This window comes from Alosa sapidissima, chromosome 5, assembly GCF_018492685.1.
Source record: "Alosa sapidissima isolate fAloSap1 chromosome 5, fAloSap1.pri, whole genome shotgun sequence".
NCBI lineage: Eukaryota > Metazoa > Chordata > Actinopteri > Clupeiformes > Clupeidae > Alosa > Alosa sapidissima.
Window position 1 is genome coordinate 28,984,797 of NC_055961.1, and position 12,541 is coordinate 28,997,337.

The 12,541-nt window shown below is 41.8% G+C and overlaps 1 long non-coding RNA gene across 2 annotated transcripts; it reads right to left on the reverse strand.

Moving 5' to 3' along the window:
* Positions 1-7,371: 7,371 nt before the first annotated feature.
* On the reverse strand, positions 7,372-12,265 carry LOC121709449. Of its 2 annotated transcripts, XR_006031959.1 has the most exons (4): positions 12,115-12,265; positions 7,927-7,988; positions 7,734-7,797; positions 7,373-7,549 (listed from the first exon to the last, which is right to left on the reverse strand). It is a non-coding gene; the product is annotated as an uncharacterized LOC121709449 (long non-coding RNA). The 2 variants fall into 2 exon arrangements; XR_006031958.1 differs by having other exon boundaries at positions 7,372-7,797.
* Between the last annotated feature and the right edge of the window lie 276 nt (positions 12,266-12,541).

Consider the following 12,541-nt stretch of genomic DNA (forward strand, 5'->3'; position numbering starts at 1 on the left):
GATTTCCAGAGACCTAAGTGCGTGGGCCCTCGCGCAGGTGCGAGTGTGTGAGAAGTTGGATAGAGAGAGTTGCTGTGGTGATTGCCCTGTTGAGCGTGAGTTGTGGCCAAAACAGCAACTCGTGTCTGTTATACTTGTTGATAATAAATTTCATTCCTGTGTGTGATAAAGTGTCCGGAGTATCACATTTGTGTTGCCCCCTGCAGGTAACCCCCAGAACCTAGTCAACGTCAGACGTTTCTCAGACGCAACCTAGGCCCAGGCAGTTAAGACCCACGATACCTCCAAGAGGTTATTGCAGGTAGCAGGGACCTACTGTCGAGCACGACTTTGCACGTTGCACGTCTTCCCTCTGCGGCGCATATAACCTATTACTCCTATACATACATATCCCCCTTGGAAGTTGATCAGGCTTCCGTAGAGGGTTTATTGGGATGCTATTAATAAGAAGTAATTGCGCCTAGGTCTCAGACAGTTGGTTAACGTGCAAAGATGTTTGACCCTAGAGATTATCTAAAGACACAGGTTATAGGCTACTTCTTGCTTAGGTTTTTAAAGAGTGGAGACCTTTTTACCGTCCTTCAGTATAAAGTCCTGCTAACCCAAGTCTTAGAAAAGACAGATGAAGAACCACAGAAGAGATACCTTATCTTCCTGTTAGGAGATCGTAGAAGACCCGTAGAGACAAAAATACTGCTTGGAGAGTTGGATGCCATAGTTAAATGAACTCTTTACTTTTCAGCACTCTAGAGATGTTACTGTACGAAAATGCAGTGCATATCCACTTGCAGGTTCCAATGTTGTAGAAAATATAAAAAGATTAAATCCACAAGATAGGAAAAAGGAGTAAATCCACAAATAGAGAAAAAGAAAATACAATAAAAAATATAGCCGCAAGCAGCAATGGCGGGCCCGAACACCTGCGGGCCGCAACCCATGACATTTCAGAATCCAACAAAGCACCGACGTGGTGCATGTGTAAAATGTACATATTTGATGTGTGTGCTATTTGTTTTTGCATGTTATTTATTTGCTTGGCCAGGTGGGGGCGCAATGCAAGGCAGGTCCATTGTGTGTCATTATAATCATAATATAAATTAACCTGAGAAATTTCAGATTATTCATTTTAAGCAAAGAACATTTCTGATACACTTTTTGGCCAGATGGTGGCGCTATATTAGACATGTGAATTATACAGTATGTGTGAATATAATCACAATAATGATATCCAATATTTTGCAAATTTTCAGACCAACCAATATAGGCATTACCAATTTCTGGCACATTTTCCTGCTTGGCCAGGTGGTGGCGCTATGCCAGGCAGGCCCATTAGGTCTCTGGATATCATCATAATTATAATATCTATTAACCTGAGAAGTTTCAGACCATTCATTCAAAGCATAGAGCATTTCTGGCATATTTCCTCTTTGGCCAGATGGTGGCGCTATGCTAGGCATGTGAATTATACAGTATGTGTGAATATAATCACAATAATGATATCCAATATTTTATAAAGTTTCAGATCAATAACTTAGGCATTGTCCATTTCTGGCACATTTCCTACTTGGCCAGGTGGTGGCGCTATGCCAGGCAGGCCCATTGGGTGTCTGAATATCATCATAATCATGATATCTATTAACCTGAGACTTTTCAGACTATTCATTCAATGCACTGTGATTTATGAAACATTTCCTGGGTGTGACACATTTCCTGGGCCACGCCGGGGGCCAAGCTCTTGTACCTAACTGCTTTGCGTGACACCTGATGTGTGTGTGTCAAATTTCAAGACTTTTCGACCATGTTAACCACCTCAAAATATATGCCAACCACGGGATCAGTCACCTAAGGAGGCTCTAGCGAGTCCCTGGGCCACGCCCGGGGTCAAGCTCTTGTACCTATCTGCGTTGCATGACACCTGACGTGTGTGCCAAATTTCAAGAGTTTTAGCCCATGTTAACCACCTCAAAATAGGAAAGCAAAAAAGTAGAATAACAATAATAAGAATCCTTACAAAAACAACTGCACTTGACATCATAAAGCAAAAAACCAAACGAGTTGAAGGAAGGAAAAAAGAAGCAGCCCCGTTTAGTTCAACCTCTATTTATACCAGGTAGACTGATCCTCCCCCACACATTCCTAAGGCAAATCAATCCTACTTTCCCATGACAGTTTAGAACCTTCTAGAAGATGCAGGAAGATGAAGTTACACAAACAGTTTACATTCAGCAACAATTATAACAATGTGACACATTACATTTAACAACGTAGCCTTTTACAGTCATCAAGAGAGATCGGTTGCATTTTAACAGGTTACATTTATTAAATTAACCCTTATCTCACAATGTAGGCTAATCTGGATACAATCATTTAAGGCACTTTACACATTTCACAGAATTAAGACATACAATTCCTTAAGTACATAATTCCCTAAACTTTACAAAGTTACTAAAGTAATACTGGTAACACTTTACTTGACGGGTGAGTTCATAACACATTCATAGCAGCTGTCATAAACTGCACATAAAGCATGCATGATTGTGACATGACTCAACATTCATACCAAACCTTTCATTAATTTGGAAGACAGAACAACGACAACTTGTCAAAATAAAAGTCTAACAATCGCAAAGCAGCATTGCCGTTTTTGTCCCAAACCTCTTACCTGATCATGTCACATCTGAGTCAATGGGCTACTCCAGTGCCAAAAAGACAAAACATGGTCTATCAAATAATTTTTGTTTCATTAAATTCGATTTGTTTTATGATGTAAGCTTTGCAGATGATTTCTCATCTTTTGCTACTGGGAAGGTCTAACCGTTCCAGGTTACACAAATACGGGTCAGCTGAATGTAGGCTAGTTTACCTCCCAGTGTTAAACTCAGTGATTACGAATACTTCACAACTTGACTTAGACTTCATAAGATATTCATGAAATATTTACAAAGGCTGGAGAGAAAAACGGCAATGGTGATTTGCGATTGTTGTACTTTTATTTTGACAAGTTGTCGTCGTTCTGTCTTCCACATTCATGAAAGGTTTGGTATGAATGTTGAGTCATGTCTCATGAACAACCCGTCAAGTAAAGTGTTACCGTAATACTTGTCTTGATATTCATCACTCATTCATGCAATCTCACATCTCATCCTCGTTCTCACGTTAAGGCGAGACACTACAGGTGAATAGGGTAACATTTTTAACAAGCACATATCACTATGAAACTTCCCCAGTTGATTACTTATATTAATATGAGAAAAAAATGTATTACAAGTTTGCTGTAATTTAATGTTTACATATGCAAATTAGGCATTCTCTAATTAAATATGCGCTAATTTGCATACATTTTAAGGCACGAAACCTGAGCATTGGATACAGCCAAGTTCAAAATTATGTTTTCATTGTGTTCAGATATTAGATGGGAAAACATTTACAGAGGGATTTATGAATATCTACTTTTGTTATCCTGTAAATCAGAAAATTATGTCACTAGCCCTAAAAAAATCGCTTTTTTCCATGTTTTTCAGGCTAGGAATAATATATCAACAATTGTTCAGGCACTAGTTGGACCGTTGCAGAGGCGTTTTGGAGAGTCTAACCTGAGAGACTCTCTACGTTGTGAGTTCAAACATCGCCTTAGACAGTGAATCTCTCCGCGCCCTGTCTTATGCGATTAAGAGCCTCGGCAGGCACGCATATGCTGATATGCCAGCTGCCATCCAAAGTCAAAGTCAAAGTCTGCTTTATTGTCAATTCCTTCACATGCCCAGGCATACCAAGAGATCGAAATTACGTTTCTCACTATCCTACGGTGAAGACAAGACATATTTTACCAATTAAGTCCACAGACAAACATAATATCCAAGTAAACAATAAATGAGTAAATAAGAAGGCACATATGTGACAGGGCCCTCAGGTTTATCCAACTAAATGGATGAGGACAGAGGCAGTAGTATAAACAATGTTATATTTATTATTTCTTTTCTTTGTTTAAAATGGATGGCAGGGGCGTACAGTAGGTAAATCCGATAAAAACAAAATCACAATACACAACACAAAATAATCAAAGAAAACAAAAGGTAATACACATAACCATAGATTAAATGCCCAGTGGATTGGTGGCTGCTACACGGCCTGAATTAACACAGGTACAGTAACCCTCAGATGGCTGCCCAGCCCCAAAAGTGATCTATGGCCATACACACACACAAACACAAGTGTAACACTCAAGCTTTCTAAATACAACCCACACGAGTATAAATAGGTGTTCAGTACACGCTCAACCACTAGAATGTGCCCTCACCGCAAACTAGGGGAAGGCGGCAGTCCTAGAGTACCTTAACTGTGTCACCTAATAGACCTAGCAGGCCATACTAGCAAACAGGGGGAAGGAGGGGGCATTCAATAAAGGAAACAATACAAGACAAAACAAAAACAAGACAAACACGCTATTCAGCGCCAGTGGAGTGCTACCGATACAGCTACAATGAATAGCAGAAGCTATAATGAACTAATACTACCTGGGACATAGACCCCTATGGCCCAAGAGTAACAGTCTACTGTGTGGAGAAACTAGGTTGGGAGTCACAAAGAACTCAATATGAACTAATACCACCTGGGGCATAGATAGACCCCTATGCTCCAGGAGTAACAGTCTCCCGTGTGGATAAGCTAAGTCAGGGGTTACAAGAACCCATTAAAAACTAATACTACCGGGGGGGAGGGATAAGTCTCAATAGCCTCGGAGTAACAGTCTGAAATCGCTAACTGGCTGCTAATATGAGCTCTAAAGGTGTTTAAGTCGTGATTCACTCGGATCTTTCACCCGTATCTTTAAATTAACCCATGAGTCGCGAGTCTCTAGTATCAATAACTCGGATCAGTTGAGTCCTACTACAATTCAATCTAAAACGATAAACAGCGCCACACACAAACCTCTTGCAACATTAGCTAGCCTACTAGCCATCATAGCTGCCAAAAATGTAACAATTTCGTAAGTAGGATAACCACAACTCCACAAATCAACTCAAGCGACTGAGTGAGCAGGCAGTCTGAGATAACTGGTTAACTTCCCGCAGAGCCGGGTTAGTCGGATCAGCCGGCCGGTTAGGCTACATTGAGTACGAGTCGGCTACGGCTACGTTGTCATGAGTGGCTGTAGACGAGCGAGTAGCTCCTCCTCAAAGTGAAAAGCAATTCCACAACAAAAGCCATTCTTCAACTCTTAAATAACATTCAATGTTCTGCATGTAGCCTAGGCATACTTTAGATTTGGTGTATAGATGTAGCATATTAAAATGCAATTAGGTCGCGCAGACAGTCCGAAACATTGCACGCTCTTAATGGAGCTGCTTTGTATACCCGGGTTAGTCGGATCGCTGGGCCGGGCGGTTACGTTATGAGTGCGAGTCAGCCGAATCAGCCGGCTACGTTGTCATGAGTGGATCTTTAGAGGAGCGAGTAACTCCTCGTCAAGGTTAAAAGAAAATCCACAACAAAAGCCATGCGTTCACTTCTGAAATAACATATATTCTGCACGCATAGCCTACTTTAAAATGCAATTAGGTCGCGAAGACAGTTGCAATGTCCGAAACATTGCAAGGTCTGTATGGAGTTGCTTGAGTAGGCTAGCCTACCCGGGTCATTTGGATCAGCCGCGGGCGGACCGGTTACTATGTTGTTATGAGTGCGAGTCAGTCGAATCAGCCGGCTACATTGTCATGAGTGGATCTGTAGAGAGCAAGTAGCCTAGTTTCTACTCGTGTCAAGGTGATAATAATAATAGGCCTAATGAGAATAGTAGTAGTAGTAGTAATAATAATAATAATAATAATAATAATAATAATAACAATAATTGTCACGGACAGAAGACGACCCAAGAGCGCAAGTTCAAATTCAGAGTCTTTTTATTGAAGGGTTCAGGGGGGAAGAGGAGTGAGAGAAACGTGAGGTCTTGGAGGTTCCGGTTCCAGGGGTGCTAGGAGTGCCAGGGGTGTCAGGGGTTCTCGGGGCTCAGGGGAACCCACACACAACAGCAAGGTGAACAGCAGGCAGTAGTACAGACCAGGGCTAGGCACTAAACGTGGTGAGAGACAGAAGGCAGATTCGAGTTACCGGGGGGGCTGAAGATCGGAGAGTAATCGAGAAGATCCGGAAGGCAGGTCGGGATAACCGGGGCAGTAGAACAGGGAGGCAGTCAAGAAAGGATCCGAATCACAGGTAGGAGTCAGAGAGTAGACAGGCAGGCAGGTTACTGGTCCAGGTTTGAAGACGATCTGACAGGGCTTGGCTGAAAAACAGGGCTTTATATACTGGGAGAGGTTAGTGGAGAGATGCAGTGCAGCTGGCAGAGTAATTAGAGCAGAGTGGGGCAAGGTGAGGATGGTGAGTGGGAAATGCAGCGCAGCTGGCCAGGTAACAAGAGCAGAGCAGGGCGGAGCCAGGTGGAGCTCGTTAGGCAGAGTAGAGAGAGAGTGAGCAGAGTGGCAGAGAATTGAATCAATTAAGGTTGTTACCAGGGAGACAGAATGCTCATGACAATAATAATAATTTAGTCACTGCAGGGCATTTCTACATTCCTGTTTCTATGTCTACATTGAAAGTCAATTGCTTAGGCTAGGTTAAGACAATAAATAAACAGTCTGGCTCAAACTGCTTTCTTTCCCGTGAGTGGGTGGAGATTTTGATGCTATTATATTAGGCTATTTTATATTATATTATATTAGGCTACCTAACATGATATACATATCATAGCTATACATATATATATATATATATATGTATAGCTATGATTAATAGGCTAATAATATTAGTTGCCTAGTAGGCCTATTAGCTGCCTATAATACCTATTAGAATAGATTCCTAGTAGCCTACTATTAGTATATAGTAGTGGTAATAAACATTGTAGCAGAGTAGCATTAGACCTAGGCAAATTTTCTATTGTTAACAAAACAACAACAAATAATTAATTATTATAATATAGGCTACCCTCCCTGTCAATAAGATCAAAGTTTCTGAACATGAGCACCAAAAAGATGAACAATGTGTGGATGCACTTTGACCAGGAGACCAAAACTCTTAGGCTAAATGCAAGTACTGCAAAAACCTGGTTTCAAATCATGGAGGATCCACATCCAACATGAGAAGGCACTTAACGAAATGAAGCACCCCACTGCACTGCTTGAACGTAGGACTGAATTTCTTTGCGATTTAGCAATACTGACTCAAGTGACTCAAGTGACTCGTTCAACCCGGATCAGTTTAGTGAGTGACTCAGAATAACCCGGATCCTTAAAAGGAATCGAGTTTGACAGGCCTAATGAGCTCAGGGATGGCAACAGCACCACACCTGGTCGTGTAACAGACCCTGGCAAACAGTGTAAATGCACCAGTGTATCACTCAGACAAGCATACAACACAAAGAAAATAAACCAACACAAACAAGCATACCGTACATCCAACTTTGACGTGCTGTTAGTTTAACACTGACTAATACCAAAAGAAACTCTAATGGGGGAAAACAGTGGTCAAACTGTAATAGACAGCCAGCTGTGATCTACAACAGAGAGAAACGTTTAACACCCTGGTCCATGGTTATGTCGCATTTCATAACAATACACAACAGTTTTTATGAAGTTTAATTGTTCATAAGTCAAGCGACATGTAAAAAAGAAAACATTGTACCAGATACATATTTAAAATAGGACCGTTGCACTGTTAGAACAATAAACAATGCCTACCTCGGCCTTTTCCACAATGCGAGCTAGCCCAGGGGAACAGGAGCAGAGGAGGGAAGTGTGTCAGCTAAAACAAGGGAGCGAAAATTACAGACGCTGCATGCTGTTGTTTGGCCCGTATAGCTAACTTAGTCTGCTCACATTAGTTGAGTGTTTGACCATAGCTATTGCAATGTTGCTATTGTAAGAGGCCTACCTCCACGTCCAGCATTCGCATTGGTAGTCACAGGGAAACAGGAGTAGGGAGGAGATGACAGTCTATAGCCAGATGAGCCAAACGTTACGACACTACAACCACCTGCCCCGTATTCAAACTACGTGGCTAAACACAAACTCTCACTTTATGCTATTACCTACATGTCAGACAAACGTTCGTGGTCTACGGCAGTGGCAACAACTCACATTAAAAGTGTAAGGAGTACAGAGGGTCCCAGTTAAAAATTGACACTTCATTCACGATCATGGTGAATGGTGAAATGTAAGTACAACTGCAGCCGCTTGGGGGCAGCATAGTCCGCTGTGGAGTTCCACGGTCGAACCAGACGGCGCATTCGACAGCAAGGGCTGTGATTGGCCGAGTTTTCAGTGCGTTTCTCTGTGTTTTTAGCAGCCCCTGCAACATGCTAGTCCACTGTAGCCTAAGCCTTGTACATAATGTTAAACATAGTTTTGGATTCAGTGGCAAGATTTCTTGATTGTACAGTGTCTGTCTCTCAGTAATGTTTTAAAACGAGAGCTTCGTCAGCTGGCAGTAGGCTACTTTGTCGGTAGTCATGAGAAGTTCGCTTGCTAACAGAACATAAATATGCTGCCCAGAAACCTTGTGAATAGTTCTGATTTTTTTTACTACACTAACGAGGTTGAAATATAGACTTTGCCTACAGCATCTCCTTAACAGTAATGTTAACAAAATGACAGCATTCATATGACAAAGAAAAACGAATTCGGTCACTCAAGACTGTGCCACAGCAACCAGTGTAGGCTACAGTCCTACCCAATAGGCCTACTCGAAGCAGATAGCGTTGTCTGACGGTCGAGTGGGTTAATGCACGTATTTCCAGAACAGGTCTGCAACTTTCAGGTAGTTCTGAGTTCGAATCTAGGCAGGAGCAGAGCCATATAAAGGCCTAGGCCTATTGTTATAATTTTTTGCAAGGTGTTGCTCCTGGCAATACTTGTTTATAATACGTTTGGTGATTAATTGATAGCTGTTTTTGGGACACGTTAAACGTTCTTTATAATGAGCGCATCCGGGGAGTAAAACGACTGTTACGCGCTGTTACAACTGTAGGCTACAATGATTGCAATACAAAAATATGCGCGTGTTAGTTTAGTTAGTTTTGTGATGTTTTGCACTTTTGCCTCATGTGTTTTCAGGTTTGAGGGCTTTTTTGGCAAGATTGACCTTGGTTAGACTCTGCATATGTTATTTCTCCGTATGGAAAATAAAGTCAATTTTCGACACACGTCTGTTATTAGTTAAATAACAAGTGTTGCTTGTTAAAACATGTGACTAGTGAAACTCAAATGATTTTAGAAATATTTAGCCAAAGCCAAAAAGAGAAGGAGAGACGCCGGTGCAGCTCAGATGTCTTCTTAATTTTCTTTATTCTTTAGTAAAAGGTGCAGAACATTATTAAACTTTGACTAACGTTTCGATGTTCGTTAGTCAAAAACATCGACACATCGAAATGTTAGTCAAAGTTTAATAATGTTCTGCAGCTTTTACTGAAGAATAAAGAAAATTAAGAAGACATCTGAGCTGCACCGGCGTCTCTCCTCTCTAAAATATCTGTCCTGGCCTGGTTGCAACGGATTGTGGCCAAACGACAGAAGCGCGGAGAACCCTCCTTTGTCTTCCAAAAAGTGTTACTTTGTGCCCCGCGCTCCCCCACTGCTTGTGAAAGAAGGGGATGGGGGAGGGGGGCTTAACGTGAAAAAGCTTAATGTCACAAAACGGAAACGAGTCGTTTTAGGCTACAGGCCTTCATAATGGTAGGCTACAGGAAGTGGGGGGAGGGTATGGGATGACCAGAGCCGTCATCTATCGTCTTTCCAGGCACACAGCTCGTTATAAAGCCTATCGACTGCCTTAACAGATAGGCTTTGCTCTTGGGTTTGGCCTTACAGCGAACTCAATGCTCTTGTTGCTTGCAGTTTGTTAAATAAAGCGATGCAGATTACATTATTTATTTCTGATTAATTGCGTCTTTTGATGTATGTTGCAACATTTGCTTGTTAGGCTGGGCTACTGTCAATGTCCTGTACAGGTCAATGTTCAACAATTGCTGGTGTAGGCCTAGGCTATTAATCAATTAGGGACTGTTCGTTATTTATTTAATTAAGGGGCTACCGGAGGAGTTTTGGGAGCGTTAGTCAAAAAAGACGTGACCCTCCCTCGCCAGCAAGAATTGTTTCTATGACCCTCCAAAGTGATTGAGAAAAAACGCATGATCCTCCCCAGTCCCAACAATGTATTGATGCCTTAGGCTACTGGGTCAATTTGGGAGCTTGCATGCTACGACTCCTTCCTTGAAATGCCTTGAAAAGGCTGTCGTTTGCACAATTTCACAAATAATCACCGGGACCGAAACAAACCTGTCAACTTTTCCCGGGTTTATCGCGTATTTTAACTTTTTCCTCGCTGTCTTAGGAGGAGCTGCAGGGCCGTCGCAAGGGGATGCGAGGCCCTGTGCCAACTTGACAGATGCAAGGCCCTTTTCAGTTACGTGCATGAAATCATGCGATAGCTTACTTTACACATAGCCAAGGCTACCGTCGGTGTATTTTAATAGTAGCCTAGTCTAATAAGCTACACCAGCTTGCCTTTAAGAGGGGAAATTCAATTGTATAGCCTATAACATTAGCTGAGTCACATATTTGGCCATATGGTGTTTATCATAGGCTACATCACGAAACCAAATAGTGTAACAAAGGCGAACACTTTAACAGGGGGAATTCATTGGGCATGAATCATTGTGCTGAACGGTATTTGTCAATGAGCAGAAACACACACGACATTCAAACTATTGATAAGATGTACTGGTCTGTATCTATAGGCTAACATTGGACAAATAAATGACACTGACTCGCCATATCCTGACTCAGGAAAAAAAAAAAATTCTTGCTTTGCCGCAAACTCAGCAATGAAATCATAGGCCAGTTTGCAGGTAGCCTAACGTCTTTTTCATAGAAGGGAGAGCCCAGTCTCTCCTGTGACATGGAGGTGCGCAAATATTTTTTAATAGCCTGTTCAACTTCGAAAAGCTTCTTTCACCCGATGCCAGTGACTGATCGCAATTTTAAAGTTCGGAAAGCTTCATCTTTTTAAGTTTTAAGTGCAGTGGCCCATATCTGCCCCCTTTGGAATTATATCTCGAGCCTATTATAAGGTCCAGTGCGTTATGTCCTGGGATTCGGATGTGCTCAAAAAGAAAAGAAAAAACACTTTTTTATAGATGGTTATGAGGAGCAATGTGAGAGAGAAATTTGATGATCATTGATCGTTGTTTTGGGACGTTAAGCCTTTTCCATAGGCGTCAGTGAAGGAGATTGAAGAATGACCATTTTTTTTTATACGAAAATATTTCTTAACTACAAAAACTCAGTGTCTAAAAACTCAGTGTCATTCAGACTCAACCCTCTTGTTGTTTTATTATCTTTTTCGTTGTCGTTTGAACGTTGGCAAGCAGGCATGTTGCGGTTGCAATTTAAGTGAAATTTCTACAGTAGGCCTACAACATGCTGTTAGGCTGGGCTACTGTCAATGTACTTGTACAGGTAAATGTTCAACAATTGCTGGTGTACAGGTTATATAATCAATTAGCTAAATCATTTGTCCAGCTGTTTAAACATTTTTTCGTGCTACATTCAAACGCAAAAGGTGCTTTGATATATTTTTCGTTTGAACGTCGGCAAGCAGTCATGCTTTGGTTGCAATGAATGAAGATAATTGCTTTTTTTTTGCATTATTTTGAATATGACTTGCTCCAGTCTCAACAGCACGTACTTTTCCCACACGCTTAGTTCTAACACACATAGGCCTATCCCCTCTCGCTTTCTCTCTCTCCATCCCTGCACACGGTGCTTTCTTAAAGGAGCTGCACCATTTTACAACAATTGCATCTACATTTTCATATTAGAATGTTTTGTCAAGTGTAAGCTTAAACTACCGTGATCAATTGAAGTTCCCGTGCCCCCGCTGCGTCATGGAAGCAGTAAGTCAGTCGCATCAAAAATAGTAGTGGCACCCAAGTGACACCTTGTGGTTGTTTGTGTCAACTGCAGTTTGTGCCATTTCTGCTGAGAAAATGGGGATCGTGATTCATGAAGGAACCCGTCCAAACTTAACGGGGACCCACTGTACATGAAACATTCCACCTACCCAGACCACAGCGAGGGAGTTGTTCGCAACCAAAACCCAGCATGAAGTGCGCGGTTTGTACCGACCAGCGACAAGCAACTTGCGTACCAAACAATTTGGGAGAGCTTCTTTTGTGTTTGTCGGGAAGGAAGTTACGTACCCATGACCCCCAGCCCGCAGGCCCAGGTGATTGCAATTAGTCGTGATCCTGACCTGATCACACATACAATGAAGAAATAAGAGCAGCAAAATTGGGTTGAAATTGTGTATAGACAGTCAATATAATAGTGCAAAGTCAGGCCAATAAATGGCTGAGGTAGTTCTGTTTGACCTAAGTAAGCAAGTGGCATAGTGGTGCAAGTTATGTAAGAGCAGCAGAAGTGTTGTGTTTTCAGGACAACAGGACAACAACAATAAGTGTGCAAGTGTACAAGTGGAGTAGTGCAAG